This window comes from Pleurodeles waltl, chromosome 11 (assembly GCF_031143425.1).
Source record: "Pleurodeles waltl isolate 20211129_DDA chromosome 11, aPleWal1.hap1.20221129, whole genome shotgun sequence".
Lineage (NCBI taxonomy): Eukaryota > Metazoa > Chordata > Amphibia > Caudata > Salamandridae > Pleurodeles > Pleurodeles waltl.
In genome coordinates this window covers 35,290,600-35,309,866 of record NC_090450.1, presented here as the reverse complement: position 1 = coordinate 35,309,866, position 19,267 = coordinate 35,290,600, and the positions used below count along the sequence as shown (strand labels likewise).

The following is a 19,267-nucleotide window of genomic DNA, read 5'->3' as shown; positions in this document are numbered from 1 at the left end:
TCAGCAGCCACAGTCCTTCCTCTTTTTAGCCACCAGGCTCAGCAAGTGTAGTCCCTGCCAGTGGAGTCTCTCTTTTGCTGGTTCCACTGTGCAGCTTCTTCATTCCTCATTTCAGTTGAGTCAAGATCTGAGTTCTGGGTGCCAGGGGTGCCCCGTTTATGCTCAGAAAATGCTCTCAGGGTAGGATGTGGTTGGTAGCCAATGGGCTACCTGGTTCCCTCCCTCCTGATGTCCACTTCCTGGGAAGTGTGTCATCTGGCTATCCCAAGATTCACCATTCTACCGTCTCCAAACGCGACAGGTTCCCTAGCCCAAACCAGATGTGTGCCTTTCAAGGGGGCTACACGCCCCTGAAAAAACGGTTTGACAACAGGTTTCCCCCCTCCTTCCCAGGTGCCATATAGTCTGACTAAATAATGAAGCTGCCCCTCTAACAAGTGTTTCCTATTTGCTCCCCAAATTCGGCTTTAGTTTGAAGGTCCCTTTTTGGTAACAGCTCTCTCCAATGAAAGCCTCTATTGTGCCCTTTCCTGGGAGTCGTTAGCACGTCTCCCTAGGAGGGCAGAAAACTGTCTCAAGTTCAAGCTCCTTGTGTAACCGTTAAGGGCAGATGAGACTGAAGGCAATAATGTGGCACTTTGTAAAACTTACACATTGGTACTTGCTACATTAATGTCTATGTCAGAATCAAGTCAGGCTTAAGGCAATAGGTTGTTTGCTATCTTGGAGTATGTACTTTGGTTGCAGAGTTCAGGGGTTAGCATAGCTGAGGGGCCAGCCTATAATCCTGTATTCGCCAATGGAGTGACCAAGTCCTTTCATAGTAATAACAACAGTTTTGTGTTTTTATTGCCAGAATATGAAAAATAAATGTTCTGCTTGTGAAATATAAGGCCTCTGTCTTAGGGCTCTGTAGGCCTGTCATAGGTGTGACTTTTATATATTTTAGAGGGAGGTTTGGCTTTGAGATTGCTTTAAATGGCAAAGTCAGGCTAGTAGTTTAAAACTGCCCTTCCAGTCTGCAATGGCTGACTGGGAGAATGATTTTACCTGTGGCATACCTAGGGTGCTACAAACAGTGCTGCAAACTGTAGGTTGGCTCTTAAACGTACAGGCCCTGGTACACATATAGTAAGTACTTACAGTAATGTTAGACTATGCTGATTGGGTATAGCCAATGTAATACACGTTTTTCGGGTCAGGGCACCAGCACCGAGGTCTGGTTAGCTGGATTCAGTACACTCTCAGAGGCAAAAAAAAGCAGCATCAGTCAGAAAACTTGTGGGTCACAATTCAAAAAGAGGCATTTCCTTCCACCTGGCAGGCCTTCGGAAGAGATTCTCGCAAGAATTATTACAGTGCAAAAGTTCTACCGCTACGATTTTTAAAAGGGGCAACCACTACCAAAATGGGTAATCTATTACATTATAAGCAACAACTTTCCTGACTAAAGTCTTTAACATGGTGCACAAACAATCCACCCTTAAAAGCCTATTGGTTTTAGCATGTGTGCTCCATAGTAAATAAATCAGGCATACTGTCTTTGTCGTAACCTTTTTTTAAATAATAAACAGATCAGACCTATGGCATCTGAAATATCTTTTCATAGTGAACCAATCAGGCCTATAGCTGATATCACTGGATTTGATGTCAAGCCATGGAGGCCCAGATTTTGCACACTCTTGTTTATTGCCCTAGTTTCAGCAGCAACAATAGAAAGAGTTTAGAACTTTAAAACATTCTAATAAAATAAAAATAGTCTATAAAACTTAACAACACACAGTTCTCTTCCTTCTTTTGTTGTTGCTCCTCACAAGATAAGGACCCCTTGTAATGTCTAGACGTCATTTTGGGCCTGTTTGCTATTGTGAGAAGAAATGTTTGAGGAAAATATCCAGATTTTGTATGAATTAGTTTAAGATTATTCATTTAATAGTCTTATACTGGTTTTGTGTTTAAGTCTGAGGATTCTGATACAAACAAGGTTTACTTGACTGGAGGGAACGGAACGGAATAAGAAAGTTTTTTATTTATGTAGGCGGCACATTTAAACAGTATGTTTAAGTTTGGAAGCAATAAGTAGGGGGTTTACTCATGACTGAGTTCGCCTTTGAAAGAACTCTACAAGGAGCGCTCTGGCATAGGAGTTTTTCAGAACTGGATCCCCAGTAGCTGGAACTTCTTGCACTTAAGTATGCGGAGGCACCTGGGACCAGGGGCCTCTCGTGCTTAGGACTGTAGAGACGTCTCACGCATAGACCTGTTTTACATATTGGATGCATGCTTGTCTCTTATTAAAGAAGAAACCTAGGCGGACGTAAGCGTTCAGCGCAAGACACATTATGTACTCAACGTTTCGGTCATTTGGAAAGACTGGGAATATTGCATTCTGTTTAATTAAGGAATCATTTTACAATATTTTAAAGCGCACTAACACAATGTTTAAGATGAGAACATTTGACAGTGGCATTCTTTCTCACACAGTACTGTGACGGGTGTGTTGGATTATGTCGGAAGAACAGCTGGAAGGAGGAATAGATGATAGGTTAGAAGGGATGGTGAACAAGACTTCTGGGAAATTATTGAGCTTAATTTCTGACACATATAGGAAGTTTGAATCCTTGTGGTTAGTTTTTAAAAAAAGGATGCTTGGCTCTGTAATTTCAAAAGGAGACAAGACTAAAGGAGGGAACAGAATTTATAAGGTGGGTAGGAAAGGTTCAGAGGAACAGAGTTTCAGGAGAGAATAACTAGAGGAAATCAAAAAAGGCTAAGGTAGTGGAGGTCGAGGCCTTAAATTGTGGTGTTGAATAGTGCAGATGTCAATGGGGATGGGCGTGAAAAAGGCCTGAAGGATATTCCAAAATAGATGATTCTGATGAGGTATCATAAGAGGCTGAGACACATTTATCATTTGCATCGGATTCTTATTCCAACCCGGATGTTGTCGAGGTTAAGAAAAGGGGAGCATCAGGCGGGGCAGGTAAGGCTTCAGGGTCAAAGTTGACACTAATTGATCAATTAGTGGAAGACATGTTTGATCCCTTATAAAGCATCCAATTTCACTAGAAAGGGCACCTTCACCACAAGTGGCTAAGTATTCCTTCTGGTTAAAAAGAGAAATTCCTAAAGAAGTCAGATCATGATTGAGATCTGAATGTCCATGGCCATCTTTGCCAAATAAGGTTATAATGTCCTAGATTTGGATGCTAAGGTCATAGCCTTCTTTATTAAGAGCAAGAAAGACCTAAGGAAAGGTTTGGATTGCTGACTAAGGTCTATCTAAGATCGTTTTTTAGATGTGATTGGTTTGTTAACACAACTTTTTGAGAAATCAGAAGAGGCTTACTTGAATGAGGGTCACATAGGGCCTGGGGAGCTGCTTAGTGAGCCTTGGGTGTAGTGAGCCGTTTGCTTATCTGGGAACGCAAATACAAAATTGTCAAATGAGAGAAGGAATTGCATTCTATTAAAAAGTGATCCTAAGCTAATGGAGTTAGCTAATTCTTTGCTTTACACAGCGGATATTGAAGTGTTGGGTGATGCTTCGCATGGACAATGTGTTGGCAATAAGGTACGTCAACAAGATGGGTGGCCCCTGATCGAAGGGTTTGGTGGATCTATCAAAGGTCTTTAGAGAGTATTGCTTGAGGGGAGTATCAGTTGTGGCAGAACAGATTCCTGCTCTGAACAATGGTGTGGCGTTTGGTCCTCGAGAAATTGAAAGGATTCAAACAATTGGAGATTAAACATAGTGGTATTTCTGAGGATTCAGGAGATTTAATGTCCAGATGCGTTCTTACAGGATTGGAGGGGACTAGCACCTTAAGCTTTTCTTCCTTTTGAAATGTCACCAAGCTTACTAGCGCAAGCACACAGATGGAAGGAGACAGTGGTGGTCATAACTAAGTCTGGATGTCACAAGCGTGGTTCCCTATCATGATGGAGAGGACAGGTGATTATCTGGTTTGCATTCTGAGATACAGAGATTTGTTTCTAGGACCACGGGTGAGTACCACACTCTGATGGTGCACTGCTTGCTGGCTTTGATGGCATACAGGATTTCAGGAGACAGTGGGAAATGCCAGGCCTTTCGGTGGAGGCTTTCAAGTTTATATCGGAATCCTGGGCTTCGGGAACAAGAAAGGTATATAGATTGGCATGGCAGGAGTGGGTTTGTTGGTGCTTTCAAAATGATTTTAAACCTGTTCAAACTGATGTTGTTAATGTGGTTAATTATCTGACAGAGCTGTATGAGTCATGAAATTTCGTACAGAATAGTGAATGTCTACACATCTGCTGTAGTGGCAGGGCACGTGTTAGTGAATGGGGTGTTTGTTGGACAGAATTTGGTGGTTAAAAAAACATGCGGAGTAGGAGGGTTTTAAAGCCTCCAGTGGCTAGGCATACTACATTTTGGCATGTAAGGAAAGTTTTAGCTGTGGTGAAATTCGGGGCAATAATGTTAGCATAACCATGAAGCAGATTTCTTGGAAGTTGACTATGTTATTGTGTTTGGTGTCTTTTAAAAGGACGTCAGATGTGAGGGCTATGAATGCTACAAGTAGGGCTTTTCAGCAGGAATGAGTTTGTTTTTATATTAAAAGAAGAACAAAAACATTATCAAGAACAGTATTTTACCTTTATTTTAGATTGAATAAAAAACTGTGAGTGGTGAGCTCTTTGAAATAGTATGAGAGGAGAATTAAGAGTTTGAGAGGTAACAATGTGTCTCAATTGGTAATATCTTACAAGTTGCCACAAAGCCCTGTATGAACACCAACTCTGCCAAGATGGGTAAAAGAGGTGATGAGAGAGACTGGTCTACATGCAAGTAGATTTGAAGTGCATTTGGTTAGGGTGCGTCTGAATTAAAAGCTTTTGTTTTGGGAGGAGGATTGCAAGATATTTTGAGAGCTGCAGATTAGTCAAATGAGAATATGTTTATCAGTGGTTACTTTAGGTCTGTGGTGAGCACGATGGATAATGTGTTAGCAAGACTCTGAACTTTCATAATTTTAGTCTGCATGGCTTGACAAAAAAATGTAGATTTTCCTCAGCATGGTGGGCAGAAAATCTGGGTTTCAGCCAAAGACAATCTTAGCTGATTATCTGTCCTGGATGGTGACCAGTGCGGTTTCAGGAAAGAGCATACCACCAAGACAGCGCTATCACTGCCACTGAAGAAGTCAGATACATCCTGGATGAGGGTGGTAAAGAAGTGGTGATCTTACTAGAACTATCCACGGCCTTTGACACCGTGAGCCATCATATTTTGAAACATAGGTTAGCAGAAATTGGTGTTTTAGGCACAGCTTGGAAGCTTTTGAGTTCCTTCTGGAGGATAGAGAACCGATTGTTGCTCCGGGAAACTTCTCTTCAAAACCGTTCACTAGGCCATGCGGCGTACTGCAGGGATCTTCCTTGAGCCCCGCGTTATTCAATATTTATGTGACCCCACTCCTGAAGCTGATTAGGTCCTTTGGCTTCTCGACTGTGTCCTATGCCAATGCACAGAAATGGTGCTACTCGTTCTGGAGGACGCGGAAGAGGTAGCCTCGCGCTTTATCAACGGCATGATGGAAATTGTTAAATGGATGAGCAGCCACTGCCTGAAACTAAATTCAGATAAAACCGATCTTCTGCTGTTTGGGACAACACACATTTTTGGAATCATTCCTGGTGGCTTCAGTCACTGGGGGCACTGCCCACCCCGGGGGAAAAAGACAGAAACCTGGGAGAGCAGATTGAAGTCAAGCCTAATTTTTCCCATCAGGCAAATCAGCTAGCTTCGTCCTGCTGCTTCCTTCTAAAATATTTGCGCAAAGTGTTGCCTTTTATTCCCCAGGACCTCCAAAAAACGTGGTCAGATCCCTTGTCCTGTCCAAATTGGACTATTGTAATGCCCCCTAGGGAGGGGCACCACTGGACATTATAAAAAAATCTCCAGAGATTACAAAATGCAGCGGTGAGGTTTTTGAAAAATATTAAGAAATATGAAGCAGTCTCTGAGGTCAGGAAAGAATTGCACTGGCTTCCGATCAAAGAAAGAGTAGCCTTTATGGCCCTCTACATCGCCCCAAGCCCCTGAGAAAAAATATTGCATAGTACGTTCCCTCAAAATCCCTACGTTCCATAACAATGAAAAAGGTAATCAGCCCTAAAATACGTAAACCACTTGGGGCAGGAGAAGTTTCTCCTATTCCACCTGCCTGCTCTGGAACCAGTTACCTGATTATCTAAGAAACCAGTCCAATCGTCTCTTGTTCAGAACACATCTTAAAACCTGGCTTTTTTCTGCGTAACCATACCTTAATAGCCTTGATACAGTTCCGTAGCGCATCGACGCCCACGGGCAATTGCAGGCTTTATAAAATTGATAACATAACATACATGTAACAAAATGCCTGCCCATAGCCTGTAACACAATGCGATAACAACTTATAGTTAAAGACCTACTGAGCCCAATTATGACTTTGGCTGTCATACTGCCAGCCTGTAATGGCAGCAGTTGATAAAACGTCACCAAGCCGGGAGCAAATCGACCACCACATTACAAGTTTCCTGCAGGCTGGCGTCGTGTAGGCGGCGCAGGCATGGTGGTGACACGCTTCGGCTCTAAAAAAGTCAGAAGCCAACGCCAGTCATACTGCGGTGCCTCCAGCCAGTGGGGCACACTGTTTCCTTGCACCATGTTATGCTAGTAAAACAGTGTGTGCACCGACCTGATGGCATCGGAGGCCATTACATAGGCACCAGCTACATTACAAAAGGGCACATGCACCCTCGAGCCAGTTACTTGGCTCACTACCTGCCTTTCTGCCAACTCTTGCATGGCAGTGTCCCCACCATGAAAAGGTCGGCGGAAAAAAAAGGTCATGATTAGCTGGGCAGGAAAAAACGCCGGGACAGCTTTCATTGGCCACCTCTCCCTCTCCCGCAGCCACTGTGGAAGCTCTGATATTGGCGGTGACGGCGGTCTTCCGGCGGTGCTCCCACACACATCCTAATCGGGCAGTCCGACTGCCAGGTATGCGGGAGGTCGGTCCGCCGAAAAGCTATGGCGGTTCCCTTACTGCTGAAGTCGTAAGCGGCCCGCTACTGCCTTTGACTGCTTTTCACAATAAATAATCTATGCCTACTGCCTTTGTTAAACTTTTCATAATGAGATCAGAAGGATGGCACCAGACATAACTTTTCACAGTTCACCAATCAGGTCAATAGCATTCATTACCTGTTAAAGATGCACAGTGCTTTGGCTGCTGTTGGTTCTGCTTCGATACAGCTTGTATTTTGCATGACTGCATAAATAGATGAGGCACTGTTATTTTAGTGCTGATTTTTGGATCAGGTTGTGATATACTGCTTTTGTGTACCCTCATTCGGTAAAAACTGGGACAAGGTAGGGCCGAGAAGGTAATGCCCTGATTGTTTAGCAATAATCCTTTTACTTTTTTTTAATAATTATCTTTCCATGTCCCCGTTCTTATATTTCCAGCCGACCCGCTCTTAAAACAATTTTAATACCTATTGTTTGGAGATGGCAGACTACATAGAGGGTTAAGGGTTCCTAAAAGGACCTTTCTTGGGCTGGGCCAAAGAATAATAGGATGGGATCAAAGCTTTTGGTGCTTAGTCACATGATCTCTGGGGAAGGTGGCACACCCCATTCTCTAAGAAATGGAACAAAGAAGAGAAATTAGACTAATGGGGATTACCAGCAAGTAATTGGGACATTTTGTCAGGAGCGGCTTGTGGTGCTTAAAACGGGCGGGGCGACACGCGGGGAGGACGGCCGGTCAAACAAACATGCGCAATGAGGGGGAGTGCTGTGTACTCCTGCTCAGTGCTCGTCACAGCTCATGGTCCGCCCCTTTTACTAAAAAACTATAATAAGCGTAGTTTATTATCGTTTTTAAGTAAAAGGTTTACAGCTGCTGCTGATGGCGGGGGGCAATAGTCCTCCGCCCTAGCGGAGCAGCCATGCCTGCATTTTGCAGTCCTATTTTAAGATGTGTTGCCTAATACATACTAGCGACCAGCGCACTAACCTACACTGGAACCACAGCTCTTTTTTCCAGAACACAGCAATGGTTTTCACCAAGCTGCATCTGCTTTGTTGTACCGGCACCTACTTCTTGCTGTGGATGGCGGCTGGAATTTTCGTGGCCCCTCGGAGTGACTTTGTACAGTTTTTCCTGGTTTATGCTGCATTGATATTGATATTGGGTCATCCTTGTTCGGTGCCAACGGTTGACGAGGCTACTCAGCGCTCCGCACTGTGACTGTGCCATTCTGTTGCCCCCGCGGGGTGTGTCACCTATGCGCAAGTCATGCTAAGTGACCAGACATGGCGCCCATCATGTTTCCCCTTATTTCTCCTTCTATGGAAGTTTTATATCTCAGGGAGGATGCCGCATGTATCAATCAGGTCAACAGAGTAATAGAAATCCAGAGCATCTTCAATCCCTTTACTACTGAAGTGTACCTGCGATGTAAGGAAAGATCTTTTATTATTTTTTAAAGTGGCACATATATTTATGTTATTCTTCCTGCTCGGTTATCAGGCGGGTGTGCTGTTGGGCAAACCTTCAGCCTTACTCCTCCTCAAGCCTACCTTCCATTGCTAGGGGAACCTCCCATGAAATGACCTAATTGGAAGGAATATTTTTAACATTATATTTCAACTACTGAGGATGATACATTAGAGGATTTTTCTCCTTTAAGGAAAAATATTTTATTGTACACTGTGGTGCCTGAAAGCTTCAGAATGAATGACTAGACGGAAAAACATTAGCACGGAACACAAAACTGATGTATTTAAGAATGCATTAGAGGATCTTGGCAATTACTTCCAACCCATAGTGACTGTGGCGATTGACAGATTTCCTTTTTTCCAACGCACACGGGCAGTACTTAATCAATCTGAGATTAAGTTGCAGCTTGAACAAAAACTGGATAGTTCATGCAACTTCAAATCAAATTATCATGCATACCAATGATTCTAATTTTCAAGAGAGGCTGTGGGTTATAGGTGATTCTTCCTTAAAGGAAGTTATAGGCATTGCAAAAAAGGCAGAGTTATCTAAGAGATGTGCTAAGACTGGCATTGAGAACAATGCTGCCAACTCATCACAAACTGAAGGTAGACCAGTTGTATGCAAGATTACTTCCAGTCCTATATACAAGATATTACCTAAGGATTGCAATAAGTGTGTTCAGTCTGAAACACTGCATACAACTACAGAAAAAGACAAACGGCTCAAGTGTTTATATGTGACAATATGGATCAGCTCACTGGGAACAAGAATTGTCCAGCTTCCAAACAAAAATATTCATATTGTGGGATTCTTGGTCATTTTGCAAAGGTGTGTAGGGAAAAGATAAGTCTATGAAGTGTGTTATTGAGCAATCTGATTCTGAATGTTCTGGGGCTGATGAAAACCTTACTTTAGAATGTGTATTAAATATTAATGATGTTGTTTTAAATGTCATCACTGCAAAAAAACAAAGTGGTTTGTCACATGATCAACACGGTGTGGCTATGCAAATTGTGGCAGATTTAAGTTCGCCTTATTATTATGGATAAATCTGTTTAGGATGCTAAATTTTGTGATGTTTTGGGCAGGAACGTATTGAATTGGATGTCACCCAGTGAGTTATACTGAGGAAGAAATTCCTAGGCTTGGTTACAGGAACACATTAATTGTTTTCAAAAACAGACAAGCCAGGTGTATAAGTAGCTGAATATGGGCCTTCTGTACTGGATTGCATAGATCATAAGACTTTAGGTATAACACTGAATCCCAACAGTGAAGAACTGGTTATGTTGGTTGATATAGAGGAAACAAGAAAGGAAGTACAAACGAAAGAGGGTTCTCCCTCTAACTTTTCTTTAAGGAGAGTACCATACCTGTTTTTCATTAAGTCAGGAACATACCTTTTAGTGTCAGAGATGAGGTCCAGTCCGATTTGATCAAACTGTTGAAAAATGGTATCATAGAGTTTGTGGGAATCACTAAATGGTTGACTCCTTTGGTTGTGGCATGTAAGGCCAGTGGGCAGGTAAGATTGTGTCAATTTGAGAGACCTCTAGGAATATCATCAGTGACAAGTTCCTCTACGCAGGATCAATTACTTGCTTTTGGTAAGCAGGGGTGAAAATGATTTCCCACAACAAATTTGACCTCAGCATACTTTTCACTGTGAAAGGAGGACACTTACTGCCTTTCTAATCCATTTTATTGGTTTTAGATTTGTAAGGATGCCTTTTGGTTTAGCCTCCATGGCTACGGTATTTCAGAGATTAATATATCAACTTTTCAAAGCTGTTAAAGGAGTTGTTTTTTTCAGGATGGTATACTTGTGATGAGTAATAACAAGGCAAATAAAGAAAGGTTCTGGGTATCGTGAAGGAAAAAAGGTTGACCACAGTATGAAAGAAGTGCAAATTTGCTGTACAGTCTGTCGCATATCTTGGACATGAGGTTAATGAGACAGGTGTAAAACCCATGAGAGAGATTTTGAACTCTATCAGCAAGGCCCTGTCACCCACTTGTAAAGATGATATGAGAACCTTTCTAGGATTGACAGAGTTCTACTCTAAGTTTGTGAAAGACTTTGCCAGCAAGACATAAAGTTTAAGGCAATTACTCAAGCATCATCAAGAATTCCATTGGGGTGAGATCTTACAAAATGACTTTGAGTCTATAAAAATGATATTTTGTTGTGCTATTCCCTTGCAGAGATTTGGGGCCAGATGTAGCAAGGCATTAGCGCCTCGCAAACGGCGAAAAACGCTGTTTGCGAGGCGCTAATGCCCGCACGCGATGCAGAAATACATTTTGCGAGTAGGAACCGACTCGCAAAATGTGTTTCCGACTCGCAAATAGGAAGGGGTGTTCCCTTCCTATTTGTGACTCGCACTGCGATGTAAGTTGACTTGCGACCACGAAAGAGGTCGCAAATCAACTCGCAGTTACCATCCACTTGAAGTGGATGGTAACTCATTTGCAAACGGGAAGGGGTCACCATGGGACCCCTTCCCCTTTGTGAATGATCACAAAAGGTTTCGGTAATTTTTTCTATTTGCAGCTCATTTTCCTTTAAGGAAAACGGGCTGCAGATAGAAAAAAAAAACTGTTTATTTAAAAGCAGTCACGGACATGGTGGTCTGCTGTCTCCAGCAGGCCACCATCCCTGTGAGTGCCCAGACTCGCAATGGGGTCGCAAACTGCGACCCACCTCATTAATATTAATGAGGTGGGTCTTTGTGACCCCATAGCGAGTCGCAGAAGGTGTCTGAGACACTGTTCTGCATAACATTTTGCGAGGTGCAAATTGCGAGTCGGAAGGACTCGCAATTTGCAACTAGCAATTTGCTTTCTACCTACATCTGGCCCATAATCCTTCTGCTCACTCAGTGATCTGAACTGAACTGATGCCATTGGGAGGGGATTAGGAGCTATGCTTTCACAGAGTACAGAAAGGAGTGGCTTCACACTTCTCCTTCACCTTCTGAAGAGAGGGTTTTGTGTGATTGAGTGGGAGATGCATGCGTGTGTATGGACAATGGCGAAATTCAGGCAGTATGTGTGGGGTTCAAAATTCACGATTCACAAAGATCATAAATCACTCCCCAAGGTGCTTACTCCTTTGTGTAGATTGAAGGTGACCCCACATATTGCCGGAATGTCTTTGAGACTGTCTGACTGAAACTGTGTGGTTGAATTTGTTCAAGGAGTGCAGAATAAGGCTGCAGACTTCCTTAGCAGGTCTCCTGTACCCATGGAACAGCATGTGCAGAATGGAATGAGTATTGTGTGCCTGCTGTGGGAAATATGTCTCTGTGCTATCTCAGAAGAAGTGTGGAATGCAAAGTATAACAGTGACCAGGTCTTGATTAAGTTCAAGGAATACATTCAAGTTGGGTGGCCAAAAAAAAGTGTTCTTGATGAGGATTATAAAACATTTTGGGAGGTGAAGAGTGAGCTTTTTACAGATGAAAGTGGTTTTCTCTTAAGAGGCGAAAGGATAATTTCACTGAGCACTTGGAGAAATAAGATTCTGGATCTGATACAAGGCCATTATTGGGTCACAAAAATCAAAAGTGCGGGTCAAAGCTTCATATTAGTGGCCTGGCCCTGCCCTGACGTAAAGAAGTTAGTTTGTGATTGTATTCAATATACCAATGCTGACAAACGTTAAAAGCTATTGAAGCTGTCACTTTGTCCTGTACCATTTCCTGATGGTTCATTGGAGTTTCTGGCCATTAACATTTTAAGACCAATTTTAGATATTCATATTTATATAGTACACGGAAAAAAAAGTGGAGTTGCTAACTGGTCTGTTTTCAGAGTGGCCAGAGGTGTAAATTTTAACTAAAGTGGATTCAAAAGCAGTTGTTTATTTTTGGAGAAGGTTATCCTTAGAGGAGGGATTCCAAAAGAGCTACTGAGCAGTAATGGTCAAAAAATGTGCATCCGATTGCATGAAGGATTGACTAAGAGTGGCATTAAAGCTAGTGATACTTTGTTATATTATCCTCCCAGTAATGGAGCTGTGGAACACTTCAATAGAGTGATTATGGGCAGTGTACAAATTGCCTTTGGTAGTGCTGTGAACTGGCAAGGGCAGCTCAACAAACTGGTGTGGGCTTCAATAATAACTCCTGCACTTACTGGTTACAGTCCCTCTCAGGTACTTAGAGGTAGAGAGAGGCTTACTAAGGATAAAGCTGCTTGACTGGTCGGGTGATCAGAAAAACGAGAGGTCATCTGCGTTGGTAATGAACAACATTAAAAAAGCACAGTATGTCTACAAGGAATACTATGACCATAAACATGCTGTGTGGAATGTTGATCTGGAATTGGGTGAATAGCTTTGTGTTAAAAAAAAAAAAAGGAAAGTGGATTAGTACGTTCAACAAACCACTTTTAGTAATCTAATTTTTTTTCCTAATGCTGGAAAGTTGAGTGATGTTAAAGTGAGGCACATTTGCAATTCAGCTAAGTGCAGTAAAATTCTCTTGTGGAAGTAAGAATGTGGAACCTCTAGTTCCTTTAGTAATTCTTTGTTGTGGGATGATATTGACTGCAAGGAGAAAGTGGCAGTGAGAAAGGAGAGTACGAGTATCGGATGTACCTGGCTTAGATGTAGCTGCGGAGGATTTCAAGCACATTTCTATGGCAGGACTGGAGGTTTTGGATTATGCTTTTCTTTTATTTACTGAATAAACACAGCAGCAAATCACATTAAGAAACATGTTAAACTACACTTCCCATGAGCTCCAGCCCGCAGTCTCATTCAATCATATTGCTACCCTGCTGTATACCACAATAGTCCTTCCTCTTTCTTTGCTGCTGCAGCAGCCTAAGATAAGTGTTGATCTCCATTATTATAGAGCACGCTATTGCTAATATCCTACTTTATGTGGAGAGCTTGCAGCGACAGAGCAACACGCTTAAGGGTCAATCCTTTTAACCCGTCGCGCTCGCCAAGCTTTTCACCTCCTGTATCAAAGAAGGCCATTGTGGTCTTCACGCATGCACACTAAGCTGATTTAGACGCTTTTTCAGATCCGATCACCTTCACGCACGTGGCAGTAGACTGGCAATTATTCTGGTCCCTGTAAAAACCCGACAGGGATGCATAAATTTAATAGGGCTTTGCCCAGGGGAATTGAAGGTGGCTCCATCCACACTTGACTTTCTGGCTTGGACAGTTCTTGCTGTCCATGTTACAATTGACAAATAGTTTAATATCTGCTTTGGGGCCGATATTCCACTTCAAACCTCGTCCAGTCCTCATATCCAGCTATAACTATGGCATACTACGCCGATGACGAGGACCTCCATCAAGATACAAATGAGGTGCCCTATCGGCACCAAATGGAAGAGCAGCTGGTGGAAGCACTGGGCTACCATGTGCAGGATTCCATGATCTGGGCCCTAATTAAAACCCTCAAACCTTAACCTTTTACTCAGCCACTGGTCAGGTACAGTAGAGTGAACTACTGGGTAGTCCCAGCCATGATAATTTATCCTAGAAATTAATGATTCCAACTCCCACCCATTGTCCTCATCTGGAGGGTCTTCATCTGCTGAAATATTGGCGTAAATGGCAGCCTCTGTGCTCCAAGATCACAAGTATGGGCGCTCTGCTCCACAAGACCCTTGGAGGATCTTTTCGTCCTTCAGTCACAGGATAATTCTTATGAACCATCCTCTTCCTCCTCCGACACGGAACACTTGCAAAAAGATTTGCAACTGCCGCAAAGTTTTTTGTTCCAGGTCAGAGGTTCCAGGACCGAGTGGGCGGAATCTGATCTTTAAACCAGAGAATATTATTCACCCATGCTATACGCAGTGGGTCCTTTGCATGGAAGTGGCGCACTAGGTGCCTAATAGACTGTGCAAACGGGTTCTAACATGAGGATAGAAATACCCTCTAATTGCAGTGTTCTTGTCCATCTCTCCTAGGTAAAGTGGTAGACGCGCCTTACCTAAATCCCAACACAGCAACTTTTCTAAAAAAGTTCAAGTACACCAAGAACCCTAAGAAAGTTCTGGATTGCGCATGGTGAAGATGCCAAGACCAACTTTTGGACCTTTACGGCCCCCTGACAAAGATTCTCGACGTGGCAGTCCAAGCAAAAGAATACAATACCCAATTAGACCCAGAGGCGATTCTTGAGTGGGCCCAGAGGGCTATTTGCCTTCTAGGTAATGCCAATTGCGCATTGCCCAATGTTCCTTATGCGAATCGACGCGAAAGTGGTGGAATTGCCTTTTACAGAAGCAGGCTCGCTAGCCAACGGTTTATTGTTTGGTGACACATTTGTCAAATATCTCAGCAAATATGTGGCCACCTTTTCAGCACTTGACAAGGCCCAATCTTCACTGAAGAAAGTCTCAAATAGTAGCCTTTTTGCCAGGGCCGGGCGCTTTCGAAGTCAAGCACCAGACCGTGGATTCATCCAGACTTTCTGAGGTTTCTCACAGAGAGGCAGAGGAGGTTCTTTTAACTCCTCCAACTTCTATGCTACACACTACGGAGGTTGTGGTTTGGCCCACAGGGACTGATATCGTGGAGGAATCAACGCCTCTGATGCCACTTTTACAGCTAAAGCTCATTCCCTCATCAGAGGTCATTTTAGGGGGAATACACTTTTATCTAGACAAATGGGAGACCATTACACAAGACCCTTGGATATTGTAGACGGTTCAGGGTTTCCACCAAGAGTGTAACTCCACTCCTGCTCAAGAGACTCCTCCCAACCCTCTCCTTTTTCCCCAAACAGAGAGCAGTTTCATAGATAAAGAGATTCTGTCTCTGCTTCGGAAAGGGGCCATTGTGGAGACTTTCTCTCAACCTCAGGGATTCACCAGCAGAATCTTTTGGGTACAAAGAAAGGTGGGAGCTCCCGCCTGGTTCTGAATCTAAAATTGTTCAACTCTTGGATCATGTATCGCCAGTTCAAGATCGAAGGCATACACTTAACTGTAAACTGTAAACTTCGTACTTGTATAGCGCACTACTCACCCGTTAGGGTCTCAAGGCGCTGTACGCATACCGCTGTGGAACCCCTCCTGGCTTTTCCCTGTGAGGTGCCCACTCCTGGGCACCCTCCAAGGTGAAGCCAGGCATCCCAGCGCTGTTGGGGCCGTTGTGGAGATTAAGCAAGCTATTGCCCAGAGTTACAGAGTGGGACCCATGAATTAGATTAGGCACCGATGCGAGAATTATCAGGTTCGAGGAAATTGAGCCCAAGATCTGCCGAGGCGGGTATTGAACCCTGGCCCCGGGCCAGATTTCTGCATCAGGGTCTGCCGCTCTAACCATTGAGCCACACTTCTCCACTTCTACACTTGCCAGGGATCTTTTACAGGACCCAGTTTGGATGGTGCGTCTCAACCTCAAAGACACTTATCTCACTATACTAAACTGTGCTCCCCCCGGGAGGTTTTTCCAATTTCAATGGCATCTACAAAGGTACAAATTTACCACCCTCCGCTTTGGTCTGTCGTTGGCCCCTTGGTGTTTCACCAAGTTACTTTGTCCAGTTGTTCAGTACCTCAGGGAGCAATGGATAGGAATGATTATTTACCTAGACAATATTCTTGTCATGGGCCAAAGCAAAGGAATGGTTATTCTTCATTTCTCATGGACAGTCCAACTCCTTCAGGACCTCGTTTTTGTCATCAACTCCAAGAAGTCGAGGATGTCTCCATCCCAGACTATCAAGGTCTTAGGTTTTCAGATAGACTCTGTCAAAGCTAAGATCCAATTACCACTTTCCAAGCTAAATTCCATCAAAATGAAGCTAAGGAGCGCCCTTGCCTCTCCAACTATATCATTGGGGATTCTGGCTGGTCTGGTGGGACTACTAGTGCCGTCCATCCAAGCCATTTTCCCGGGACCTTTACATTATCGGGCCCTTCAATGCTTGAAGATTTTGCATCCTCGGAAGGGGTTAGCGTATTCGGAACAGATAGTGTTGTCAGAGGAAGCCAGGCTGGAGATAACCTGGTGGCTAGATCACATGGATGTGAGGAACAGCAAAACCCTCTTTGCGTCAGTCCCAGAAGTGATAACAGTCTTATGCTAGCCGCTGGGGCTGGTGTGGCTCGTTGCAGCTCAATGGAGACAGGGGCTGATGATCACAGGAGGAACTTTGTTATTGCTTCAACTGTCTATTGCTGCCAGCAAGGGCCTTTGCAATCCGATCCCTTCCTCCCAGCAAAGCGCATTGTTGTACTCTCCTCAGAATGAGCAGTGTCTCCAGTCCGTTACATAAACTGTGTGGGAGGAACTATATCTTGACTGCTAGCCAAGATTGTGAAGGATTTCTGGCACTATTGTCTCACACACCCTATATTGGTGATGGCTGAGTTCATTCTGGGTCAATCCAAAGCAACAGCGGTCTGGAACTCGCATTTCCTGCAAGATTTTGATGACTGGAGGCTTCATCCTCTGGTCTTCCAGGTTTTGAATCGATGCTGGGGTCCATGCACAATAAATCTGTTTGCCTCTCGCCTGAATACTAACCTTCGAGTCTTCTTCAGTTGGAGGCCGGATCCTTACTCGGCGGGTTCAGATGCGTTCCTCCAATTGAGGTCGATGGGACTCCTCTAAGCGTTTCCCCCTTTCTCGATGATCCAAAGAGTCCTCACCCAAGTACATCAGCAGAGGTGATTTTAGTGACCCCATGTTGGAAGGCCCAATCCTGGCTGCCAGTAGTGATGTTATTGTCGTGCGACCACCCAGTGCGAATTCAAACCTATCCGACTATTCTCTCAAATCTGATGGGTCTTACCAATCCATTGATTGTACTGGGTCTATTGTCCCTCAAGGGGTGGAGACTTCCAGGAGATGTTGGTAGGTGCAAGGAGTTTCAGAAAACGCAATGTTTTCCTGCACAATCCTCGGCTCCCTCAACTCATAAGCAATACGAGGCAGCCTAGCAGAGATGGGTTAATTTGTACAGTGAACAGAGTGTGGATTCCTTGGCGGCAAGAATTCATGTAATTGTGAATTTTCTGTTGGATTTAGCTATCCAGGGATTGGCCTACAGAACAAAAACAAATTTTTGATCAGTTATATCTGCAGGGCATTCGCATTTGGATGGGAAACCAGTGAAAGAGCATCCTCTGGTGTGTAAACATCTATGTGCTATTAGAATGGTTCAACACCCTCAACCTAAGTTCTCAGTTTTGTGTGATGTCAATGTGGTGTTAACGTTCCTTAGGGCCTGGCCCTGTAATGAGAACCTTTCTCGTAAAAATTTATCAGCAAACTTGACACTTCTTTTATGTCTGATACCTTTCAGACAAGTATCGGATGTGAAGGCACTGGAATTTACAGGTAGAGTGTATACTCCATTGGGAGTGTCTTTCACAATATCGAGATGTAACAAAACTGCATCCCATTGTGTGGGTTATCCAGTGTTTTCCCATAATCACAAATTATGCATTGTTCAATATCTCAAGCATACGAGGATTGTACGAGTGAATTTAGACAAGATTTATCAGGACATTTGCCAAGATCTTTGCAGAAACCTTTCCGTCAGGTCTCTTCTGCAACCTTAGCTCGCTGGGTTAAATGGTTGCTGGGGGAGGCTGGTATTGATGTGTCCCTCTTTGGGGCCGATCCTGTTCATGGAGCCAAGGCCTCTAAAGCTTTTTCTTTCAGCTCACGCTTGGAAGATATGGCTGCAGCGGATTAGTCTTCTGATTCTAATTTTAAAGTGTTTTTTCATAAACAAATAGTTGACATAGCATCGAGAGTGATGGATTAACTTTAAACTAGCATAATCCGAAGCCTCCGGTCCTGTCACAGAATAAAAAAATGTCTAGCTATTGCGTCAAGAATTTTAGTTTCTTTTAAGAACACAGAGGCGAGGATTATCCAACACATACGAATTTTCTTGAACAGTGCATCAGGTAATGCATGTGGTTTATAATATATGTACCAGAATTGATTTTTTGTTTGTTGGTATATGAATTTACCCTCCCTGATGGATGAATTGTTCACTTTGTTTTGATAGTGTGATTAAGACTTTTATATTTTCACTAGGAGCAGATAACAAATCCATGTGAATCTGGTTAAGATCCTATCGTTTAGAGGCCTGTTCCAGTTCTGAGAAAGAGGAGTACCTCGCCAATGGTGTTTGGGTTTGTGGTTGCAACTGTCAAGTTGGTGTTCAAAGAAGCTTTTTGGGACTCTAGTTATTGATGCATTATTGTTGATGTTGCAAAGAAAGAGGGAGGACTATTGTGGTAACAACTTTTATTCAACAGGGATGCTATATGATTGGACAAGACTGCAGGCTGGAGCTCATGGGAAGTGTAGTTTAATGTTTTTCTTAGTGTGATTGGCTGCTTTGTTTATTCAGTAAAGGAAAAAAAGATGTAATCCTCGCCTCCGTGTCTTTAATAAAATCTAATATTCTTGATGGGATAGCCAGTAAACAATTTATTCTGTTCTACCCATGAGTTACTAGAAGGGGTAGGACTACAGTACAACTGAAGAAACTGTGTGAGGTGGCAATTCCTGTCACAGAAGAGGCAGGAGGAGGACGTCACCTGCCTCCCTCCTGAATAAAGAATACTACTTCATCCAAAGACATGTTGCCTACTTTATACTCATCTCGTTCCCCTTTGGCACCTTCTTTTCACTCTCCTGAATGGACTTCCTTGCATCTCCTTCACTTCACAACACACTCACTCACTTGCAAGCAGTGTATTTGCTTTTACTTGTCATCAAT

The 19,267-nt window shown here is 43.4% G+C and overlaps 1 long non-coding RNA gene across 1 annotated transcript in view; it reads right to left on the bottom strand.

Moving 5' to 3' along the window:
* Positions 1-19,267, bottom strand: part of LOC138265330 (uncharacterized) — a 149,763-nt gene that overhangs the window by 129,597 nt on the left and 899 nt on the right. The gene's annotated exons all lie outside the window — the stretch shown is intronic.